General features: G+C 39.1%; 1 protein-coding gene across 1 annotated transcript in view; it reads right to left on the bottom strand.

The window, feature by feature from the left end:
* The window catches only part of LOC126457564 (uncharacterized), a 332,561-nt gene that overhangs the window by 232,996 nt on the left and 74,507 nt on the right, over positions 1–25,058 (bottom strand). The gene's annotated exons all lie outside the window — the stretch shown is intronic.

Here is a 25,058-nt window from a genome sequence, read left to right as displayed (position 1 = left end):
AAGTTTTTCAACAGAATTCAACAAGGGCTCACTCATATGGCCAATGTTTCTTTGCACACAATTCATAACATGTTCCATAACAGGGCCATCAGCAACAATGTATTGCTCACTCGATACCCCAAGTTTAAATCTGTGCGATTCCTATTTGTGGAAAGCACCAAGAGTTGAAGTCCACACAACTGATCTGCACACATTACACAAACTCAAGGATAATACCCGTAGGTAAATTAATTCAATTTCTCAAAGAGAATTACATCGTTTCATGAATAATTTCTTGAACAGATGTCGGAAATGTTTGGAAAACAATAGCAGACAGTTCCAGCATCTCCCTGCATGACGTGAGTGAGTACAAAATTTATTTGTATATATAACCAAAATTTATTACTGCGGTAGTAGACAGGCGATAAGGCATTTGATTTGCTGGGCAACAGAGCGCTCGTTGCCCACCATCTAGAGAGTCGTGCGTGCAGTCATCAGATAAATGGAACACCTTGTAGGTTAACTAGTAGTTGTCTCAAATTACATTTGAGATGACTTTAGGTCATGTGCAGATATAATTTGAAGAATTCAGAAAGTTTGGAGTGTCAACAATGACACCAGTTTGGCTGAGCACTAGGATAAATGAGGAGAGGAGAAAGGTGAACAGGCAACATACTTCATCTGCTACCAACTGTGGGGTTGTATCTTGGATTTTTACGAACATCTACCACGTTTAAACTGCAGCTCACCTGAATCCATTACTTATTAGTCGAAGTGAAAGATTTGGAACAGGACAAATACTCAAAAATATATACATTTCTATGAGAGAAATTAATTCGAACAAAAATATGTTCACACAGGACACTTGAAACATGGCATAACAAATGACACAAGTTTCAACAACAGTGTTAAAAGCTGTTAGTGGTCTGCAGCACTGTCAATGTTCAGCTGTTACTGGTCTGCAGCACAGTCAATGTTCAGCATTGGCTACAGCATTAATTCCAAGTGGTACAATTTCTGCCAATTCAGTTGCAGGGAATCGAGAGGACAAAATAATGTATCATTCAGTTTGCTTGTAATATCAATGCAGTAAGAACTGTAAATTATAGCAATCAATAATGGATGTAAATTACATCCTTGACACCACTGAAAAATGTGGGTCTTCAACTTTGTGGTATACAATTGGTTCATGCAAATAACACAATGCGAATTTTTAGTCAATGGGGGCTCGTGGAGCAGTGGCCACAAAAAAATGCACAGCAGGAAGAAAATTTGATGTCACAGAAAAGAACGTCACATACATAGTAAATTAAAGAATGAGACTTGTACACTCAAAACTTTCTGCAGGCCAATTAGAGGTGGTTTTAATGAATTGTTAACTATATGCAAGAGAAATGTGTTGATGGTTTTCTGATTACTGGAGAAATTATTTGAATGAAGGCTGTATACACCTCGGAATTCAAAGTAAATATCGGCTAGTACATGAGGATGGTGATGAGGCTGGGGCTTAAATTACAATGCAGAACAAAACTAGCTCAGCAATTTCTTGGGGCATTTGATGAAAAACTACTTGTGTATCAGCTTCATATAATCAGTCCAAGGAAAAGGCATGACTGTTTGCTAGGGTATATGAGCAACATCCATCAGATGCTTGATTATTTTGATTTGCCGTTGTGATGTCAAAGACATACTCAATGAATTTTCTCCCGCACCAAGAGAAATAATTATTAAATGACAGTATCTAGTGTACTTTAAGTGAAATAATATTCATGGTACCAACATTACGTAATGCAGTGAGGCATGAACCTTGTAACTAGTAATGAGGCAAAAATTAAGACGAAAATTACACAATGACAACACTATTAGAATATAATCAAAGGACTTCTACAAGCGAGAAAAGTTCTCTTGTTATCTTGTGCTCTTGATCTCTTGCCACTGGGTCTTTGAAGGAATTAGGTCTATGACACTGAGCTGTACTCGCAAAAGGGAATCTGATTTTTGCGTGCAGATTAAGTGTTTAGTAAAGCATTAAAAAATTGTTTGTTATGACTACATTATTTCAATATCTTCCTCCACTTTAGATAAAAAGAAAAAATATCTTTCATTCATTAAAAGTGTGGGGATTAAATACAGAAGCCTTTCATTTGGTTTCCGGTTATTCAAAAGCCAATTTGTGTGTAATTACTAATTATATGCATTAGAACCTGCAGTCATTTATTTTTCTCAAAATCTGGTAACTTTTCTAAATGCAATTATTACAAAAGCAAACCATTTCTTTTCACAGACAGTAAAATACCAAATGAATTGTTTCCCAGCAAAGTGTGGGCAATACCTATTTTGTAGTTTCAAAAGAAAATGGAAGTTAACAGTATTATTATCAGTCATGATTTTTAATAAAGTAGCGGAGATTAAACAGAGTATCAAGCCCCAGTTTTCTTATAACATTACTGACAAGATGATGTTTTCAAAATAATTTTACATAACACGTCATAATCTCAAATATCAGATACAGAACATGAAGCAAATTTCACATGTTTATAGGCATACCGTGATCCAAGTGGTGATGACGATGATGATTATGATGATGCTGATGATGAAAGTGATGGATTGCTATTATTAAAAATAGAGATATCACAGTAAGGAGAAAAGGAAGTGACGATAAAAAGTAATGTAAATCATTGATTTTTGTTTACTTTATTTCACCTTGTATTATCAGAATGTAGACCAACAAATACCGTAACACATTTACTCAAATATAAGATGACCTGATTATAAGGCTCAAGAGACTTCTTGAGAAAAATTTATTTTTAACATATTCTGACAAATCAAAGTTACAAACTGTTTTATTGACAAAATATCTGCCTAAATAGTTAACATTATACCTATTCTAAATTTATGCTGTTTATTGATCGTCCACATTTTTATAAAACAAGAAGAAATAAAATACAAGAAAAGAAATGGTTTACATTTATTTGCAGAGGATTTTCTTTTCTAGGTTTTCACTTACTAACCCTGTCACCTAAGATGTCACTATTTTAATAATAATAATAATAATAATAATAATAATAATAATAATAATAATCCTAATGGCACAGCTGTGGAATGCGTATCTTCATAGTCACAAATATTTAGCTGTTCTTTCCAAATACATTGCGATTTCTGAGGTTGTGGTTAGTGTAGGACTTGAGAAAATAGCTGTTTTTATCCAAATACATATTGAATTTTGTTCCTGTATCGACATGAGAATTTTACGACACGTGCTTCCAAAAGTATTGTTTGCCCACTGTTCTTTCATTGGGCGTGTAGAATTAGCAGTTGACATCATCTTTCGTTCCTGTCATATGTCGCGGTGACCATCGACAACAGTGCAGCATGAAACACACAAATGCACCACAGGCCCCTATCTAGACTTTAACTATCTCCTCCTGAAATGAATACTATTGTTGAGTATTTGTCCAATTTTAAAGTCAATCCAATTCTGACAAACTGCAGTTGAAACACGGTAGATGGTCCAAAAAGCCAAAGTACGAAATATACATTCCCATGGTTGAAACCTTGATGTAATCTGCTGCACGCTCACTACTCCCCTCCCCACATTCATCTAGTTCTCAGCCAAGCTTGTATCACTGTTCCCCATCCAAGCCTTCTGTAGTGCTGTGCTTGAGCAACTGTGAAACATGGACTGCCATACCTTCTACAGTGCAAGTCACATGTAATAACGGCAAAATAAATAAAATATAACGGTTACAATACTGGCCCATTCCCGAACTTTGGTTCTTCCCGTGATCTACTGACGTCTGTCGGTAACATCTTCACAATGGGCCTTGCCGCTGTGATTTATTCTCACAACAATTACAGTAAGTTTAATGTGAATGGTTTCGTTTGTTAGACATACTATTCTGCATTAATTTTCCTTCTTCTTTCATCTGAATGTCACTACTTCTAAAGCTAATTAAAAGCTGGTAACATTGTACCCAGTATTCTTGAACAACACCAGCAACTGAATTTATAATTTGCAACCCCCTCAGTAAATCATTACAGTCTCTCATAATCAAATAAAATAATGTTCTGTGTTCTGAACCAAGTAATGCTTTTTGATGGACATTTCCACTTTTAAATGTTACCTTTACTTAAAAAGCAGCATTAATGTTTGCACACAGTGCCCATACATGTATGACGACTTTTACAGAAAAACGTATTCAAATACAACAGTTTGTAAGATGATAGAATTTAGTGCTATTTCTCCTGTTTTCGACAAAATCATCAAATTTTAAGCAGAGCAATAGATTGTTGCAGTGGCTCAATCTCAGTTTCTCGTGTAGCCCTTGCAAAAGTGCCGCACGAGTCAAATGTTACACCATTGATACTTTATCCTGATACCATCTATTGGAAAATCTAGAACCTGTTCAAATATCATTTGCCCAGCCATGATCTTCAGACTCCTACAAAATAAATCAGCACATGACCTCAATATTCAGAGCTTCACCTGTAAATGAATATAATCTATTAAACAATGAAAAAATGTTAAGGGGAGTTGGAATGCCCTCTCCCAACAATGTTAAATTTAGTGACTCTGCTTTCCTGTATTTCAGGAACCACCGTAGCCACTGACATGAAATTTTCACAGGACATTAAACTGTATGTTCTGAGTCTACTGAACTACAATAATGGCACCTCAGCCACTGCTTTTGGAAATACAATTTTTTAACTACACAGTTAAAATTTTGTGTCCCTTTTTTGTATGTTATCCTAAATAAAGTTAATTAACATTACACTGTTCTTTAAGTTCAGTAGACTCCGGACGTGTTTGTTATTACTCCTTGAAAATTTGAATACTCTACTCTAAGTGGTTTCTGAGATTTAGGGAAAAATGCAACAGAAAATTTAAATTTTCAGGAACAGCTTCTAAATTCTCTCTTGTCTCACTTAATATATTCTTGTAAGTCACTCAGAAGCACACTGAACATCATACTCTTGATCTTTTTCCAAGTTTTCTTCCTTCTTTTTGGACTCTTTAGTGGCCAACTGTACTGCATACTCTGCTTTACCAATGCAAACCTTGTCCATTCGTTCTAGTTCTCTGATGCAGTTTGCTCCAGGATTAATTCCTGTATGCTGTAGCACTTTCACCCTTCCACTGTTGCCATCATTAAAAGCAATAACATCATCACTGCCCCCCCCCCTCCACTTTAGTGTCTTCATTCCAACAAAAAAGTTTTTTTGGTAAGAGGCTACATACAACATTATTGAATGACTCATTGGGATTTTGAGTCTGACAATGCAGACACTTCTTCAGTAATTCAGGATTTGCCAGATCTCAGTAAATAGGTTTTATGATATCCATGACTCCTGCTGGGATGGAATGTTTAAGGCTGTATGAAGTGTCTGAGTATTAGGCATTGTGGTAATTGCGCCATGAATCACGTCCAGGAGGGCAAAGGTGGTGTAATGGTTTTTAATCAGTTGACAGTCTCTGGAAGAAGTTAGCCCTACTGCCTGCTTCATTTTCAACAACTCCTCAGTATTATTTCTAATGGCCATCCCATAATACTGCTGTCATTCAATCATTTTGTCTGTCAGCCTGCCTCTTAATGGTTTTACCACCAGAAAGTTTCTTGTCTCTCAAACTTTCTTTCAACTTCCTCAACCTGCTGCCCATCCTCTTCTGGACATGACCTTTATAACACAGCAATCCACAGCACTCTATATAAAAAAAACTACCAATTTTATGTTGGCGGGGAGGCTTGTGTGCCTCAGTGATACAGATAGCCGTACCGTAGGTGCAACCACAACGGAGGGGTATCTGTTGAGAGGCCAGACAAATGTGTTGTTCCTGAAGAGGGGCAGCAGCCTTTTCAGTAGTTGCAGGGGCAACAGCCTGGGTGATTGACTGATCTGGCCTTGTAACACTAACCAAAATGGGCTTGCTGTTCTGGTACTGCAAACGGCTGAAAGCAAGGGGAAACTACAGCCCGAAGGCATGCAGCTTTACTGTATGGTTAAATAATGATGGCATCCTCTTGGGTAAAATACTCTGGAGGTAAAATAGTCCCCCATTCGGATCATCGGGCGGGGGCTACTCAGGACGACGACGTTATCAGGAGAAAGAAAACTGGCATTCTACGGATCGGAGCGTGGAATGTCAGATCCCTTTATCAGGCAGGTAAGTTAGAAAATTTAAAAAGGAAAATTGATGGGTTGAAGCTAGATATAATGGGAATTAATGACATTCAATGGCAAGAGGAACAAGACTTCTAGTCAGGTGAATACAGGGTTATAAATACAAAATCAAATAGGGGTAATGCAGGAGTAGGTTTAATAATGAATTAAAAAAATAGGAATGTGGGTAAGCTATTACAAACAGCATAGTGAATGCATTATTGTAGCAAAGATAGGCATGAAGCCCACGCCAACAACAGTAGTACAAGTTTATATGCCAACTAGCTCCGCAGATGATGAAAAGATTGATGAAATGTATGATGAGATAAAAGAAATTATTCAGATAGTAAAGGGAGACAAAAATTTAATAGTCATGGGTGACTGGAATTCGATAGTGGGAAAAGGAAGAGAAGGAAAAGAAGTAGGTGCATATGGAATGGGGGTAAGGAATGAAAGAGGAAGCAGCCTGGTAGAATTTTGCGCAGTGTAACTTAATCATAGCTAACACTTGGTTCAAGAATCATGAAAGGTTGTATACATGGAAGAGGCCTGGAGACACTGGACGGTTTCAGATATATAATATAATGGAAAGACAGAAGGTTAAAAAGCACGTTTTAAATCTTAAGACATTTGCAGGCCGCAAATATGGATTCTGACCACAATTTATTGGTTATGAACTGCAGACTAAAACTGAAAAAAGTGCAAAAAGGTAGGAATTTAAGGAGATGGGACCTGGATAAACTTAAAGAACCAGAGGTTGTAGAGCATTTCAAGGAGAGCATTAGGGAACGACTGACAAGAATGGGGGAAATAAATACAGTAGAAGAAGAATGGGTAGCTTTGAGAGACGAAATAGTGAAGGCAGCAGAGGATCAAGTAGGTAAAAAGACGAGGGCTAATAGAAATCGTTGGGTAAAAGAAGAAATATTGAATTTAATTGATGAAAGGAGAAAATATAAAAATGCAGTAAATGAAGCAGGCAAAAAGGAATACAATCATCTCAAAAATGAGATCGACAGGAAGTGCACAATGGCTAATCAGGGATGGTTACAGGACAAATGTAAGGATGTAGAGGCATATATCACTATGGGTAAGACTGATACTGCCTACAGGAAAATTAAAGAGACCTTTGGTGAAAACAGAGCCACTTGCATGAATATCAAGAGCTCAGATTGAAACACAGTTCTAAGCAAAGAAGAGAAAGCGAAAGGTGGAAGGAGTATACAGACGCTTTCAAAATGTGGTGCTACATAAGAATGCTGAAGGTTAGAGGGTAGATCACTCAACTAACGAGGAGGTACGGAACAGAATTGGAGAAACGAGAAATTTGTGGCACATAATGACTAGAAGGGATCGGTTGGTAGGGCATGTTCTGAGGCATCAAGGGATCACCAATTTAGTATTGGAGGGCTCAGAAAATTGCAAATCTTATAACGAGATAAAAATCCGAAAATGTGAAAAAAAGCTTTTCTGTTCTAACTCAACTTAATGTCTGCAGTAATAGTTTAACCTTGGAATATAAGATGACCCTATATTTTTGAGTGCCTGTTCTGGGGAAACATGTTGTCATATAATCAGGTAAATAGTCAGTTTAAAATTGGTATAATGTTAACTTCCAGGCAGATATTTTATATCAATAAAAAATTGTAATTTTGATTAATCAGAGTATGTTATAGATAAAAATTTCTTAAGGAGCCACTAAACAAATGTGTGTGTGTGTGTGTGTGTGTGTGTGTGTGTGGTTCTACTATCCCAAGTTTCAACACAACATTTTTGGAGAAATATTAAAGCTAGGATTAACCAGCATTTACGAAAGGAATCAAATAACTCCACTCTCCCACCTCCCACAAGCCAGTGACCTCGCTGCAGCGAGCTGGCTTGCATGCCTCAACCACAAACGAAGTGCAACCATGCTGGAGCTGTATTTGTGGAGAGGTCAGACTAATATCGTTTATCAGTAGCTGCAAGGGCAACTGTCTGTATGATCTTGTAATATTAGGCAAAAAGGCACTGCTACGCTAGTACTACAGAAGACTGAAAGTTGGGTTGTTTGGGGGAAGAGACCAAACTGCGAGGTCATCGGTCTCATCGGATTATGGAAGGATGGGGAAGGAAGTCGGCCATGCCCTTTCAAAGGAAGCATCCCAGCATTTGACTGGAGCGATTTAGGGAAATCACAGAAAACCTAAAACAGAATGGTCAGACGCAGGATTGAACCATCATCCTCCCGAATGAGAAAACAAACACGATTAAATTTCTTTTAAGGCCTGCAGCTCTACTGTACGGTTTATAGTATCCTCTTGAGTAAAATATTTCTGGAGTAAAATAGTCCCCCAATTCATATCTCTCGGCAGAGACGTTCCAGGAGTATGTTATCAGAGAAAATCAGATGCATTCTATAGGTCAGAGTGTGGAATTAGGAAGGCAAATTTGAAAGTTTGAAGAAGAGAGGAATTGGTTCAAGTTAGATATAATGGAACACAGTGAAGTGCAGTCACAGGGAGGGAAGAACTTCTGGTCAGGAACACATTGTGCTTGCTTGCAATTCTCTTCAGCAGGCAACACTGGAAGCAGTAAATAATTCTTTCATTCAACGAGTGCACCTGTGTACCAGTGTCCAGAGTCACCATTCTGAGCACCTTTGAATGTTCTACTCCTGGCCAGTGGTACAGGAGAATCAGAGACAATTTTGTGTTACGTTTTTACTTGGTTTTCATTTGTTTTCTGACAACTTCAGCAAGCAGATGAGTTTGTGATCCTGGGCTTAAAGTCAATGTTGTGTTATCTAATTAATAATGTTATGTTTCAGTGATTGGTACACTGTGACACATTTTTGAATAGGTCTTTAGGAGAGGAAATGAATTACCGAATATAAAATACAGGGTGCTATTTAAAAAAGTCATACCACTGTGTGTGTGTCTATATATATATATATATATATATATATATATATATATATAAAAACAAAGGTGATGTGACTTACCAAACGAAAGCGCTGGCAGGTCGATAGAGACACAAACAAACACAAACACACACACAAAATTCAAGCTTTCGCAACAAACTGTTGCCTCATCAGGAAAGAGGGAAGGAGAGGGAAAGACGAAAGGATGTGGGTTTTAAGGGAGAGGGTAAGGAGTCATTCCAATCCCGGGATCGGAAAGACTTACCTTAGGGGGAAAAAAGGACGGATATACACTTGCACACACACACATATCCATCCACACATATACAGACACAAGCAGACATGTCTGCTTGTGTCTGTATATGTGTATATGTGTGGATGTATCCTGTCACAAGTGGGGCACTTTTGGGGTTCTTCTGTGGGAGGTTCTGGGTTTGAGGGGATGAGGAAGTGGCTCTGGTTATTTGCTTCTGCACCAGGTCAGGAGGGTAGTTGCGGGATGCAAAAGCTGTTTTCAGGTTGTTGGTGTAATGGTTCAGGGATTCAGGACTGGAGCAGATTCGTTTGCCATGAAGACCTAGGCTGTAGGGAAGGGACCGTTTGATAAGGAATGGGTTTGATGTGGACAGATGTGTGAAGCTGGCCATTGGACAGATGGAGGTCAACGTCGAGGAAAGTGGCATGGGATTTGGAGTAGGACCAGGTGAATCTGATGGAACCAAAGCAGTTGAGGCTGGAGAGGAAATTCTGGAGTTGTTCTTCACTCTCTTCCCGTTATCCACCAGGCCTCAACCTCCGCTAATTTCAAGTTGCCGCCGCTCATACCTCACCTGTCATTCAACAACATCTTTGCCTCTGTACTTCCGCCTCGACTGACATCTCTGCCCAAACTCTTTGCCTTTACACATGTTTGCTTGTGTCTGTATATGTGCGGATGGATGTGTGTGTGTGTGTCCCTTTTTCCCCCTAAGGTAAGTCTTTCCGCTCCCGGGACTGGAATGACTCCTTACCCTCTCCTTTAAAACCCACATCCTTTCATCTTTCCCTCTTTCCTGATGAAGCAACCGTGGGTTGCGAAAGCTTGAAATTTGTGTTTGTTATTGTCGCCATCAACATACCAATGCTTTCATTTGGTAAGTTACAGCATATTTGTTTTTAGATATATTTTTCCCACTTGGAATGTTTCCCTCTATTATATATGGCAAGTCAGTACTAAGCAAAAAGAGAAAACTAAGAGGAGGAATGAATATACAGAAATGCTATACAAAGGAAGATAATATTAGGGAAAGAAGACGACAAAGATGTGACAAGAGATAAAATACTATTAAGGAGAATATGACAGTACTGAAAGACTGAAGTCTAAACAAGGAATGTGGAGTAGATGATATTCTCTAACAATCCCTGAGATCCCATTGGCAGACCATTTCATCTGGTTTGCAAGATACACGAGACAAGGAGAAATACTATATAGACTTCAATAATAATAATAAAGAAAGCAGGACGTGACCTATCTAAATCTTAGTGAACCACCAAATTAATAAGTCCTGGTTGGAAAACACATACACAAATTATTTACAGAAGAATGAAAAACTGACAGAAGCAAACCTCGGGGAAGATCAGTATGGCATAGTCCATACCAATTCAGGCAGGCTAGGAAAAAATCTTACAACCATCGTCTCGGATGTTATTGAATTTAGCATATGTTAAAATGGATTAAGTAAGGAACACTTATTTTTTGCTTTCTGCAAAAAAAAAAAAAAAAAAAAAAAAAAAAAAAAAAAAAAAAAAAAAAAAAAAAAAAAAAAAAAATAAATAAATAAATAAATAAATAAATTAATTAATTAATTTCTGCAACGAGATACAGCCCTCCAAAGATGACACTGTGCATACCATTTTGAAGATGCGAAATTTTGAAAAAATTTTAAATTCTGTACCTCTGCAACAGTTCTAGATATTACGTTGGGTTTTTTTTATTTGAAAGATAATTGTTTTAAGATTACAAAGAAATCCTCCATTTGAACTTAACTGTCAAAGTTCTTTTACTACACCGTTATGAACTTCTTTTATAATTTATGGATTTTTTTCCAAAAATGACAAACTATAAAATTTTGGTTTTTTTCTGTTGATTAGTACCATACAGTTCTACATTCCCTGAAAATGAGAGCTTCCACTTTTAGGTTGAAAAGGTTTTATAAACAATTTAAATTTTTGCCATGCACAAAACCTGTTATATTACCACATTATCACATAACAGACTCATAAAAATCAAAACCTAGCTTTATTTAACATAATTTTAGTTTTGAAAGATGAGCAGCTGGTTCATTTGATAGCATAAAGTTCACTACAATTTCGTTTAACTCATAACTGGTGCCTATAATCTCTGCAATCCACCAGCCACAGTCATACACACACATCACAAACATCCCCCTTCTCAGGTTGTGAATCTGATTATCATCCTCCAGTTTGTGAGGTGTTGGCCGAACAAACGAAATTTCTTCTTTCTTGGTCTTTAAAGTGTGTGCAATATGAGTTCGCCCATCACTTTGAGTCCAAAAATGCGTCTTCTGAATTCCTTTCACAGTAATAGTTTGTTTGGACCATTCTTCTTTTTTCTGCTCACAGAATTCTTCAATTTCCACTTTGGACAAAAGAATGAGGGCTGTGAGACTCTCATAAAATCCTCAGCATTCTGAATTACAGCTGTATTTCGTCTGGAAAGATTATGTTTTGTAGCATGTTACTTCAGCAGCCCTCTTACACCATTACAAGACCCCTTCCCGTGACAAGTAGCACGGTACACCTAGTCAGTTGGCATAAGTGACTTGGTCAATTCAAACAGCTGGTAACAACTTCTAAAATGAGTAGGAGCACCATCGAGATAATGATGATCTTCTGTGCCCTGGTTTGCAGTTGGAGAATTTTGCGCATTGCTAGCAAAGCATGTGCTGAGTCATGTCCTGTGTCATCACTTACAACGGCAACACTTGTGGTCTTGTTTTGAAAATATGTCACTCCTGTAAAAATTGAAACCTGGTCATTACTCCAATGATACCCTTGTATTTCTTGTGGGAGAATTACAGACCAGTTCTCAGCAAAATCACAATGAAACACAAAACATAGTTCTTCAGCCTGTACATACCCTTTCACTTCTGCAGTGTGTTGTTGTTACAATTTCTTCAGATGCTGGTGTGTTACTGCTCTCACTGGCCATTTACCAAATTCATCAATGAAACTGTCAAAGGCAACAGTTTTTCAGTTTATTTTCTTCCCGTGTCACATATGTAATTTCTGCAGAGTTATCTGCTACGTCTTCCAGGCCAAGTGTCTGTAAAAACAATCCTCCCTTTCCAGGGCAGTCACCACATTCTTGAAACAAAGTCTCTCGCTTTATGTCACAGACTATGACTCCCCATGCCCCACCAAGATGTCATATGCCACGTGCTCCAGTAAGTTCTTCACAATTACCACACAAATTTCAAAATTTGAGCAGCACACACATAAACAGACATCTCTAGGTGAGTGTGGGACTATCCACTAGGTTGTGGTGCATAAAATTTTGATCTTCCAATATGTGAAGTTGTATAGCTGCTCTTATAAATTGCAAAAGTTTCTTTAAAACTGCAAGTCATGTACCTCTTCACTTTCACAACTTTTTAACATTCAGCTGTTACAGTTATAGTGTCTTTTTTGTTGGCACTCTGGCGAGAACAGTCCCATTTATCTTCCAGATAAAATGACTGCACTATTTGAACTTGAGCTGCTTCTATGGGACAACCACAATAGGGACCAGGTCTTCGAAAGACTCCTTTTACACACCTCACATTTCTTGATTTGCCTACCATGTACTTTGATACTAATGGAATGTGGTTCAAAATTGTTTTCTTTGAGAATGTCTCTGGAATAATAGTTAAAACTTGCACCTTTTCACTGTAGGATGCACAATATTCAACAGCTGAACTGATATTTATGAAAAATTCCTCACAAGAGGTGTAAGAGTGCTTTAGTTAATTTTCTTCTTAAGATGGAATTTCTACTTTGGAGAGTGTGCACAGTTTTGCTGTAGTGTATTCATCCATTGCTTCAGTAATCTCTCTGCACTTCCTTGATGCATAGAGCATACGACTACTTCACTGACCACAGTTTGTTAATAGGATTAACACCTATCTCTGCAGTTGACTGATTCAAAATTCTTCATCTATTGATGCGAAATCTGCATCATCTGCACCATGGGAGGCTTCACCTCGTTCAGATACTATCATTGTTGTTATTCTGTCAAAACATGTAGAACACAATAAGCCGTAATTGGAAACATCTTCACTTTGAAACAGTCTTCAAATGACAACACTTATTCCCAATCTGAAGAAAGTTTGTTGCTTTTTGTTTGTCTTATATATCAATCTTTTATGGATATTCAGATAGTCAGCACACTTCACTCTCCTGTGGCCCCAGTCAGAAAACATTTCAAACAGTCCTTTTCACAAAACACATTGCAACTGTGTCAACTGGCAAATTCCTTGTGAAAACACAGAACTCATTGGATGGTCTCAGATTTCTTAGAAGACTCTTCAGTAAACAAATCAGCACTAACAACTACAATACAGAAACCTGCAATGAACAACCACAATAAAGAAACCGACAAGTAACAACAACAAAGTGTAAGAAATATCTGCAACAAAGAAAGTGAAGAGAAATAACTGCAACAAAGAAAGTAATAAGAAGTAACTGCAACACAGACAATAGAAATAAACATTGTAACAGAGAAATTAGTAAGAAACAACTTCAGTGAAGACATACATTACCCTTGAAAGTTAAAAAAAAAATATTTTTTAAAATTAAACCTGTCCAATTTAAAAGTGGAAGCTCTCATTTACAGAGGTACTAATAACAGAAAAAAATCTAACTTTTCTGGATTGGCATTTTTGAAAAAAAAAATTTTTTTCTGTAAATTATAAAAAAAAAGCTCTAAAGGCGACAGTAAAAGAACTTTGACAGATATGTCCAAACAGGGGATATCATTGCAATCATAAAGCAATTATCTTTCAAATAAAAAAAAAAAAAAACTCAAACAAATTATCTAGAATGGTAACAGAGATACAGCATTTTAAAAAAATTCCAAAATTCGCATGTTCAAAATGGTGTTTGCAGTGTCATCTTTGGAGGTCTGTATCCCGGGGCAGAAATTTTTTTGAAGAAAACAAAAAATACATGTTTCTTGCTTACTCCTGAATTTTAAAACATGCTAAATTGAATAACATTTGAGACTATGAAGGTAATCCCCCTGCCAGAAGTTATACGGATTATGTCGTATGGATTCTGGAGAAATGTAGGAACATGCAAAGCAATACTGATCCTATCACTTATGTAGGAACATGCAAAGCAATACTGACCCTATCACTTATCTTAGAAGAGAAGTAGGAGAAAGAGAAACCTATATTTGTAGATTTAAAGAGCACTTTTAACAATGATGACCGGAATACCTTTGTTGAAATTCTGAAGGTAGCAGTGATAAAATACACAGAGCAAAAAGCTATCTACAACATGTACAGAAAGCAGACTGCAATTATAAGAGTCTAAGGACATGAGATACAGTAGTTGAGAAGGCAATGAGGCAGTGTTGTAGCCGATCTGCAAAGTTATTCAATCTGGACACTGAGCAAACTGAAAATGAAACCACGCAGAAATTTGGAACAGCAAAGAATCTAGAAGAGCGGCTGAACAGAATGAATAGTCTCTTGACAAGAGGTTATTAGAAAAATATCAACAAATCTTGAATACAGCCAAACTAAATTACATGGTGCAGGTAAGGAAATGAAACACTAAAAGCAGTAGACGAGTTTCGTTATTTAAGCAAAATAAATACTGATGGTCGAAGCAGTAAATGTATAAAATACACGCTTCCATAAGTAAGAAAAGCACTTGTGAAAGAGATATATTTGTTAACATCGAATATAAATTTAAATATTAGGCAAAGAGATTTCTGCAGTATATGTCTGGAGAACAACATTGTACGAAAGTGAAAATTGTTTGATAAATAGTTCTGGCAATAAAAGAATAGAAGCTTTTGAAATGTGGTGCTACACTACAATGCAGGAGATATGATGGATAGATCAAATAATTAATGAGGAACTACTGAATCAAATTGTGGAGAAAAGAAATTTATGGGACAACAGCCCAAAAAAATGGATACATTGGTAGGTTGCACCCTGAAGCAAGAAGGAAGTAATTAGATGTTAGAAACAACTGGCATGAGAAGAAGACGACTCAAAACCTCATCCTCAACCAAAAGACAACGCAGTTCACCAATAATATGTTTCATTGGAAAATCATTGGAAAAAAATTAAATCAATTAAATCAGTTGCGGTTGGTTCACAGGAACAATGAACTAATTAGAGACTGGGCACAACCTCAGATCATGAAAGAAACGGAGTCAACCATGATCCTTCCAAGGGAACCACACTGGGATATGCATCTGTACTGCAAAGTGTGGTAATCAGAATTAACTGAAACACTTAAAGTTAAACAGTAGATGGCAGATACAAGATAGCTACTTCAACAAGAAATTGTCTTTTCATTGGGATGCTGGTGGTGGGATTCGGCCACATGATTGTGACAAAATAATTGTGCATCATCTGCTACATTGCGTTTATTCTCCTTTTTTTCTGACTGCAAGAACTCAAAAGCCATCATGTGTGTGTTTTTCATCACTTCTAAAGTATGTCACACACTTTTAGATCCAGTAATGTATAAAATGTCAATACAGACCATTATCAATAAATAAGATTGGTTTCTTTGAGAGATCTTTTCATTTTTCTGACACCTTATAGAAATGATTTTCTTTTAAACTCAATAACAGTACACATAATCATTTTGCATCTCAATTTGAGAAGTTTACTTGTACACAACTATATAGAAACTGGATGCCAAACACTATATAAAATAGGAGATGCAATCACCACCACTCACCCCTGGCCAAAGTTTGGTAGTAGCCAGCTGTATGTATGGGCAGTTACCCCAACAGAGCCGAAATCAGGGTTTAATTATCTACATCTATGCTCCCCAAGCCACATTGTTGTGTGTGTGGCATATGGTACTTCACATACCAATGTCACTTCCTTCATTTCCTATTCCAATTGCAGATGGTTCACAGGAACAATGAACTAATTATAGACTGGGCACAAGCTCAGATCATAAAAGAACAGGAGTCAACCATGACCCTTCCAAGGGAACCATGTTAGGATATGCTTTAATCAGTTTGAGAAACCACGAATAATCTCTTATTCATGTGGCTAGATAGGTACTTGATACTGCTATTACAAAGTGTGTATAAAGGAAGTTTCTGGAAGAGAGAGATTGCTACTTACCGCAACGATGGCATGTTAAGTTGCAGACAGGCACAACGACAAGACACGTACACATAGCTTCAAGACACAGCCTCCATCAGAAAATGAAACAAGCTGTCAGAGATGGCAGTCGTGTGTGCGTGAGCATATGTAGCTGTGTGTGTGTGTGTGTGTGTGTGTGTGTGTGTGTGTGTGTATTTGTTTTATTTTATGACAAACGCTGTGGCCATGAGTGAATGTGTAAATGTCTTGTTATTGTACCTATCTGCAACTCAATGTGTCATCTACACAGTAAGTAATAATCTATCTTTTCCTTATAGGTTGCTGAGCACCAAACAGGAGTAAGTGAAACTAAAGTAGTAAGTTACTAAGAGAGAAGGAAATCAGCGACTTCCAGCCGATAGTACTGAACTAAAGGAGTAAATTAATCCAGGAGAAATTTTTTCATTTACTTCCAAAGTAAATTTATTTACTCCATTACTGGTGGAGAGCACCATTGAAGGGTGAGCTACTACATTAGTAACTTAAGGAGGAAATAAGGCCAAAATTTACTCCTAGACAGTAGGAGGAGTAAAGTACGAGAGTAAGGTACGATCTTTGAGTTCTGTGTTTTAAGTGTCAAATTCTATGGATTGCTTGGACTGCGAAGAATAAATAGAGATGGAGAGAAAGGTGAACGTCATAAGTATGAGGGTTGTAATGGAGAGAATGTATAGCGACAGTGATTTCAAAGAGTGGTTTGGGTTTCATAAGGAATCTTCTGAGCTGCTGCTTGGTATGCTGGAACTGTTACTGCAGCATAATTCTCACAGGAACCCTGCTTTGTCTCCTAAGCTGCAACTTCTTTGTGGACTGTGAATCTTTCGCAGAGGTACTTATTAAATCATAGCAGGGGATCTCATTAATATCCGTCATACTACTGCTGGGAGAAATTTTAATAGTGTGATAAACAGTTTAATTGCCTTAAATCCACTGTATGTTTCCGTGCCATGGAATCAGGAAAATATATCAAAGAAAAAAAGGGAATTCTACTAAACAGGTGGATTCCCAAATGTACATATACATATTTGAAGATGTCTGCTTGTGTCTGTATATGTGTGGATGGATATGTGTGTGTGTGTGTGTGTGTGTGTGTGTGTGTGTGTGTGTGTGTGCGCGCGAGTGTATACCCGTCCTTTTTTCCCCCTAAGGTAAGTCTTTCCGCTCCCGGGATTGGAATGCTCCTTACCCTCTCCCTTAAAACCCACATCCTTTCGTCTTTCCCTCTCCTTCCCTCTTTCCTGATGAGGCAACAGTTTTTTGCGAAAGCTTGAATTTTGTGGGTATGTTTGTGTTTGTTTGTGTGTCTGTCGACCTGCCAGCACTTTCATTTGGCAAGTCACATCATCTTTGTTTTTAGATATATATATATAAAAAGAAAGACTTATTTTATAATATTGCAAATTAAGATAAATATCAGAAGGTGGTATTAACAAAAATTAGTACTGACACTGAAATGATAAACACAAATATTATGTCATACAAGAAACAAGAACATATTAACCATTTGAAAAAATATCAAGGAAATAAAAGACATTTTATACAGATGAATATTTTCTATTCATTCACAAAAACCCAAATTTCTTGAGCACACTGGCTGAAGAACTGGAACCTGAAGTCTGCTCCATTACATTCTTGACTTATTCATAATTTCCATTTTAAGGTTATTCACTTCTTCCAGGATTTCTCTTGTCTTTCTATTAACAAAATTTTTGCATTGTATTCTTCTCGTATTAATTGCATTTTTAAGGAATGAAGCTTGTCTGATTTATTCAACAACTCTCGGTTCTTCACTACAACATCATGTTCTCTCCCTCTTTTGCTGGGTGCATTCCCTGATAAGCTCACACCAGAGAATGCAGGCCGAGGTTCACGACTATGAGATAAAGTTCCACCTTCAGCAGTTTCATTGCTACCTTTCACAGCAGTTACCATCATTGAAGTTGCTTGAAAGTATCACATTATCTTCATTATCTTCTGATGTGTCATTGTCGTTAATTCCAGCTATCCCCTCAAAAACTTGCGGGATCATATCAACAATCATCTGGCTGATATCATCAATCTTCGTCTCATCTACTCCAACCCAAGTCTGAAAATGTTCTTTACATTTAGCTTTCATTTTTTCTTTCTTTTGCTTTCATGTCCTTCCAAATTACTTTAAGCAGCTCTTGTGATCTTTGCGTAAGAGCTTCTGCATTGTATTCGATGTGTATTTTTTCCCAAGCATCATTTTTCCTTTTTAGCATGTAGACATTGTGCTTTTTAGATTCAATAGTAGTTACGTACTTTTTCATTATTTCAGCAAACTGCTCTTTTTCATTTTCTGGAAAATTTTTGAACGTTTCTTGGGTACCTCCATGTTGCTGATAGCTTGTATCTCAAACTGGCACTTACATTAATACGTATCACCATCCAACAATGGACATTGGTAGGTGTTGGTGGGGTTAACAACAGATTCAACCATTAATAGCACGTTCCTTTTTCGTAATACACAGATCTTATCGTTAATTAGTACAATAGAGTTTAGATTTTCCAACTTCTATAATTCAATTTAGTAACCCTTTCTAACTTCTAAAATTATAGTGATCAACATAAATTATGCAAAAGGTGATGCAATAAAGTCTTCCGACAATCAATATTTTCCGAGAGGGACTGTAATGCGTGTTAACTACTTTAGTTACAACTAAAGAGGTACACAGAAATTGAGCTCTCCAACAGTTACTAAAACAGTATATTACTACAAGAGTAATTTATACTAGTTTGGTGCTCACTACACATATTGTTGATATTCCAACCTGGGGTTTCCACTGTCTGAAGTTTCTGGAAGAAATCGATACATATTAGGGGTGAAAAAATGAGTCTTTCTGAACAGAAAATATAACACAAACATAGGGCAATACTATGGAAAGGATAGATGGTTCAAATGGCTCTGAGCACTATGGGACTCAACTGCTGAGGTCATTAGTCCCCTAGAACTGAGAACTAGTTAAACCTAACTAACCTAAGGACATCACAAACATCCATGCCCGAGGCAGGATTCGAACCTGCGACCGTAGCGGTCTTGCGGTTCCAGACTGTAGCACCTTTAACCGCACGGCCACTTCGGCCGGCGAAAGGATAGATTGCTATATAGTGGAGTAGCTGTGTCGCAAACAGGCCAACCTGTTCATGGGCATCTAGAGGAATGATTCCTAACCACCCAGAGTCCCAAACCCCTCACCCGGTTCAGATTGACTGATGACATCTTCAAGACCTGGGTCTATGGTGAGAACATGCTATCCACATTTCTCCAGAACCTCAACATCATCTCTCCCGTTCACTTCACCTGATCCTACTCAACCCAAAAACAAACTTCTTCAAAGTTGATCTCCACTTCAAAGGTGGCTACATCAGTACCTCCATTCACATCAAATCTACCAATACCCAACAATACCTCCACTTTGACAGATGCCACCCATTCCAAACCAAGATGTCCCTTCCATACAGCCTAGCCACTCATGGCTGTCAAATCTGTTGTGATGAGCAGTCCCTTGCCAAATATACCAACGATCTAACTGAGGCCTTCACTCCACACACAAAGGAGCATCCCCCCCCCCCCCCCCCCGACTCATTATCATGTGGGAATGGAACTATAGAATCACATTTTCCACCAAGATTTAGACTACCTCTCGCCGTATCCGAAAGGGAGGAATATTCTACCCACTATCCTTCCCACCCCTCCCACAGTAGTATTCCATAACTCACCAAACCAACACAATATCCCCATCCATCCATACTCCATCCTTGCTCCCAACTTCCTGCCTCATGGCCCGTATCTCTGAAATAGACCTAGATGAAAGACCTGTCCCAAACATCCTCCCACCACCACCACCTATTCCAGTCCAGTCACTAGCAACACATCTCCGATCACAGACAGGACTACTTGGTGAAAGCAGTCACATGATCTATAGGCTAATCTGCAACCACCGCACTGCGTTCTACGTGGACATGACAACCAACAAGCTGGCTGTCTGCATGAACGACCACCTCCAAACTGTGGCCCAGAGGCAGTTGGAATATCCAGTTGCTGAGCACGCTGCTCAACACAAAGTTCTTCACTTCAATCACTGCTACACAGCCTGCAACTGTGCTTCTTTCATTAGTCACTATCCTTCATGCTCCCATCCCTACTCTGCTACCAATCCAGCACTACACAGCCTACTATTCCACCAACACACCCACAGTGTTTTCCACTCCCTCCCTCTCACCCTTTCCTCACCCCCACCTAACCTCCTGACTGCAACTAACTGCCTTGCCCCGTTCCATGCTCCCATAAGCAGCACTTTGCCACCTCCCACTCCTGCTCTCCTACCACTCCTCCCCCCCCCCCCCCCCCAGCCTCCTCCTTACCCCCCTACCATCCAGACTGCTGCTCCCATCAGGTGCAGTTGCTAACAATCTGGCCTCGACGGCCATACACAGTGGCCACGTGTATGTGAGTTCTGCTTCTGTGAATTGTGTGTGTGTGTGTGTGTGTGTGTGTGTGTGTGTGTGTGTGTGTGTGTGTGTGTGTGTTTACTTTAAAAGAAAGCCTTTTGGCCAAAAGCTCACTTGTTTTGCTCTCTTTTCATTGTACTAGTCTGCAACTCAACTTCGCTATAAAATGAGTAGCAATCTGTCCTTTTCATAATATACTCATTATTCCATCCTGGATTTTCCACTGTTTAATTTTGCCTAATGGCTTTTCTTCGATCCTATAACCCAGTGCTGTTTTCCTTTGTTGCTTTTTTCTAATGCATTACTTTACACAGTATCCATCCTTTTCTTTCTCTTCTTTCCTTTGTTTTATATGTCACCTTCCACACCACACTACATGCTTTGACTTACGAACCACACTATATGAACCTTCTCGTATGGTCACAAAACACGGCTATTCGACAGTTCTGATTGTTGGTGAAGCACCTCATGGCCCATCTTACTCCTGCTGATATAATTAATCCTCGACTTTCAAACTGATCACTCCTCCTGCCTCATTCTCGTATATTTCCAAGCGCCAGTTTCGTACCTCCCTGTGACACATGTACTTGTACCTTGTTCTAGCAATCACTCCCCTTCCCACCCCACACTTTTCTCCTCTCTCATTCCAGGATGCACATACTAATCTCACGTAATCCGGTCACAACTGCTGTCCCCCTTCCACATACATATCTGCTCACCGACCAGCATCCCACATCATCCTCTTTTTATTTATTTTTATCTTTGATCTCATTGTGTTTTCGCATCAATTCCAGTTCATTTTTGCCTTTCATTATTGGTCCCACACCTGAGGTTTCATCTTATTTCCCCCTACTTCATCTGTTCCGTTCTTCTCGTGATTTTTTCCATGTATTTTGTGAATTTTTCACACGTGTTTCTAAATTTATGTAATTTTATCTGCCACCATACATCCTTGCACCTTCCACATGTGCGAAAACAGGACAGTTTCTTTACCCCTAGACAGAACCCAGTCCCACATGCTGTTCCTGCATTGTTGCCTGGCTTGTGGAATGCCCCAAATGCTCTTACCATCAAATTACCCATCTTCAGCTGCAACCCTTCCTTCCACAATGACTTACACCTGTTGAAGTTCCATCAGTCCTTAGCCCTCATCAACCTAATCCTGCAAAACCATATAAATCAGGCCCAAAACCACCTTGAAATACCTCTCTCCAATTGCAAAATTATCCTGCTCTGCAATCGCAGATTCCTGTATCTCATGTCTCACACAAACTTTTGCCCTTCAGGAACTAGAGCAGCATGCACAATGCCACCACAAAAAATTCTCCAATCTGTTCACCATCTACTCTTGCCTTTGACTCCAATACCCACCACCTCTACAACAGTCTCTAAACCTCCCCAACATCCCCTCATAGCTGAAAAATGCCTGCCTCACAAATCTACTACGTTTGCCACGCCCTCAGAAACTCCCTCCCACCGTCATACAGAATCCAGACCGAAACAGGTCCAAGACACAGCTATGAAGCTTTCCTCTGAAATCCTTCGTCCCACATATCAGTCCTTCCCAAATGCTTTACCTTTCGTCCCACACCTAAATTCAATCATGTTGGTCTTGTTGAAGATCTTCTCTCCTCCTTCCGATCCCTACAGTGAAAACACATTTTTTCACCACCAACCCTACCAATCAGATTCAACCCAAAACCAATATTGGACCCTGTCCGACTCATTTCATTCCTCCACCCAATTGTGGTCCAACCCCACTGTACCCAAATCACCCCATTAGCATTCAAGAATTTCTTAACCTCAAACCTTGCCTTATTAATGCTCCCCAAACACCACAACTTGCAAGCTACTCTTACATCCACAGAAAGAACCACAACCCACCACCTAAAAATTGATTCCAATCTTATAATCTTATCTGCTGACAAAGGCTGCCCCCACTGTGGTATCAAACTGCAGCGATTACCTGGTAGAAGGATTCCGCCAGTCGTCACATTAATCCACCTACAAACCCTACCACAGTTAACGCATTCCAGAAGGATTTTCAGTCCCTCCTCAAACCCGTACGTCCATCCCAGAACCACTCCGCTGAGTGCACCTCTCCCCTCACTCTTACCACTCCCCGACACACACCTTCTAAGTGCTTCCCAAAATCCACAAACCCAATCACCCATGATGCCCCATTGTGGCCAGTTACCATGCCCCCAGTGAGACAATTTCTGTTCTTGTAGGCCAGCACCTTCAGCCTATTACCTGCAACCAACCCTCTTACATAAAGGACACCAACCGTTTCCTCCACAGACTCTCCACAATTCCTGATCCTTTACCACATGGTGCCCTACTCCTCCCTTTACACTAACATCCCTAATGCCCATGGCCTTGCCACTATTAAATACTAACTTTCCCAAACATCCGACTGATTCCAAACCTGCAACCTCCTTCCTCGTTACAATGCCCAATTATATCCTCACCCACAATTACTTCTCCTTTGAAGGCATCATTTACAAAGAAATCCATGGTAGGGCAATGGGTATCCACATGGCATCATCCTATGCTTTTATCACCCAACCACAGCAATCCTTCCAACAACCCAGAATCCTAAACCCCACACCTAGTTCAGATTCAATGACCTATTTATATTCCTCCAGGATCTTAACACCACCTCTCTCATTCAGTTCACCTTGTCCTACTCAACCCAACAAGCCACCTTCCTCAATGATTGCTACATCAGTATCTCCATCCATATCAAACCTACCCACCAGCAGCAATACCTCCACTTCAACAGCTGCCTCCCATTCCATACAAATATGTCCCTTCCAAACAGCCTAGCTACTTGTGGTTGTTGCATCTACAGTGAAAAACAGTCACTCTCCAAATATATCGAGAGTCTAACTATAGCATTCCCAGATCAAAATTATCTTCTCAACCTTGTTCAGAAACAGATCTCCCATGCCTTATCTCTCTAGTCACCCAGCACCTCCTTAGGTCTCACTGTCCAGACACAAAGGAGCATTCCCCTCATGACTCAGTACCAACCAGGACTGGAACAGCTGAACTACAGTCACCCGCCAAGGTTACAACTACCTTCTTGCCCTGAAGTGAGGAATATCCTACCCACCATCCTTACCTGCATCCCACCACACCTACACAATGTCCTTGTCCACCTCTACCTACACAGTGTCCTTGTCCACCTCTACTCGACACCTACTCTCAACCCACTGCCTCAAGACCCTGCAACAAACCTAGATGCGCAAAATGTGTCCCATACATCCTTCCATCGCGCGCGCGCGCGTGTGTGTGTGTGTGTGTGTGTGTGTGTGTGTGTGTGTGTGTGTGTGTGTGTGTTTTGTCTACTTTAGAAGAAGGCCTTATGGCCAAAGGCTCACTTGTCTAGCTGTCTTTTTGTTGTGGCTGTCTGTGACCAAACATCTCCGCTATATGGCATAAATTTTCATTGTCATCAATCCATTATATGGCTGGTGGTTGTCCATGTTCACAACTGGAAATACATTTAATGAACATACGAATTCAGGCACCACTACTGGTTCCCTCCTACACCTGTCCTATTTGTGAGTAGTGCACAAGAAGAATGACGATTGGTCAGCCTCTAAACTGTACATGTACGTGTATATGAACATACACATCTGTATCTGCATCTCCATACTCCACAAGCAGAGGGTACCTAGTGCCACTATTAGTCATTTTGTTTCCTATTTCACTTACAAATAGAATAAGGAAAAAATAAATCTTTCTGGTCCTTATGTGAAATCCAGCAACACACTTGTTCTGCAGTCAGTTTCAAATACCAGTTTTCTAAATTTTCTCAATAAGGAATATATTACAGCCTCCTATGTATTGCTCCCATAGGTGCGCTGAGGCATTTAAACAATGATTTTTCCCACACTCCCTAAGTGAATGGAACAGAAAAAAACCTAGTAACACATACAATGGGATGTACCCGCTGCACGCACTTCACAGTGGTTCGTAGAGTATAAACACGGATGAAGTGTTCCTTGAAAAGAACATTGCCTTCCCTCCAGTGATTCTCACTTGAGTTCCGAAAGCATCTCTGTAATACTCGCATGCTGACTGAACATACCGGTAACAAATCTAGAAGCCTGCCTCTGAATTATCTTGAATATTTTCATTTCCCCAAACATTAT

This window comes from Schistocerca serialis, chromosome 2, assembly GCF_023864345.2.
Source record: "Schistocerca serialis cubense isolate TAMUIC-IGC-003099 chromosome 2, iqSchSeri2.2, whole genome shotgun sequence".
NCBI classification, from domain to species: domain Eukaryota; kingdom Metazoa; phylum Arthropoda; class Insecta; order Orthoptera; family Acrididae; genus Schistocerca; species Schistocerca serialis.
Note: the sequence above shows the minus strand (reverse complement) of the source record. Positions and strands in the feature narration are given on the sequence as shown.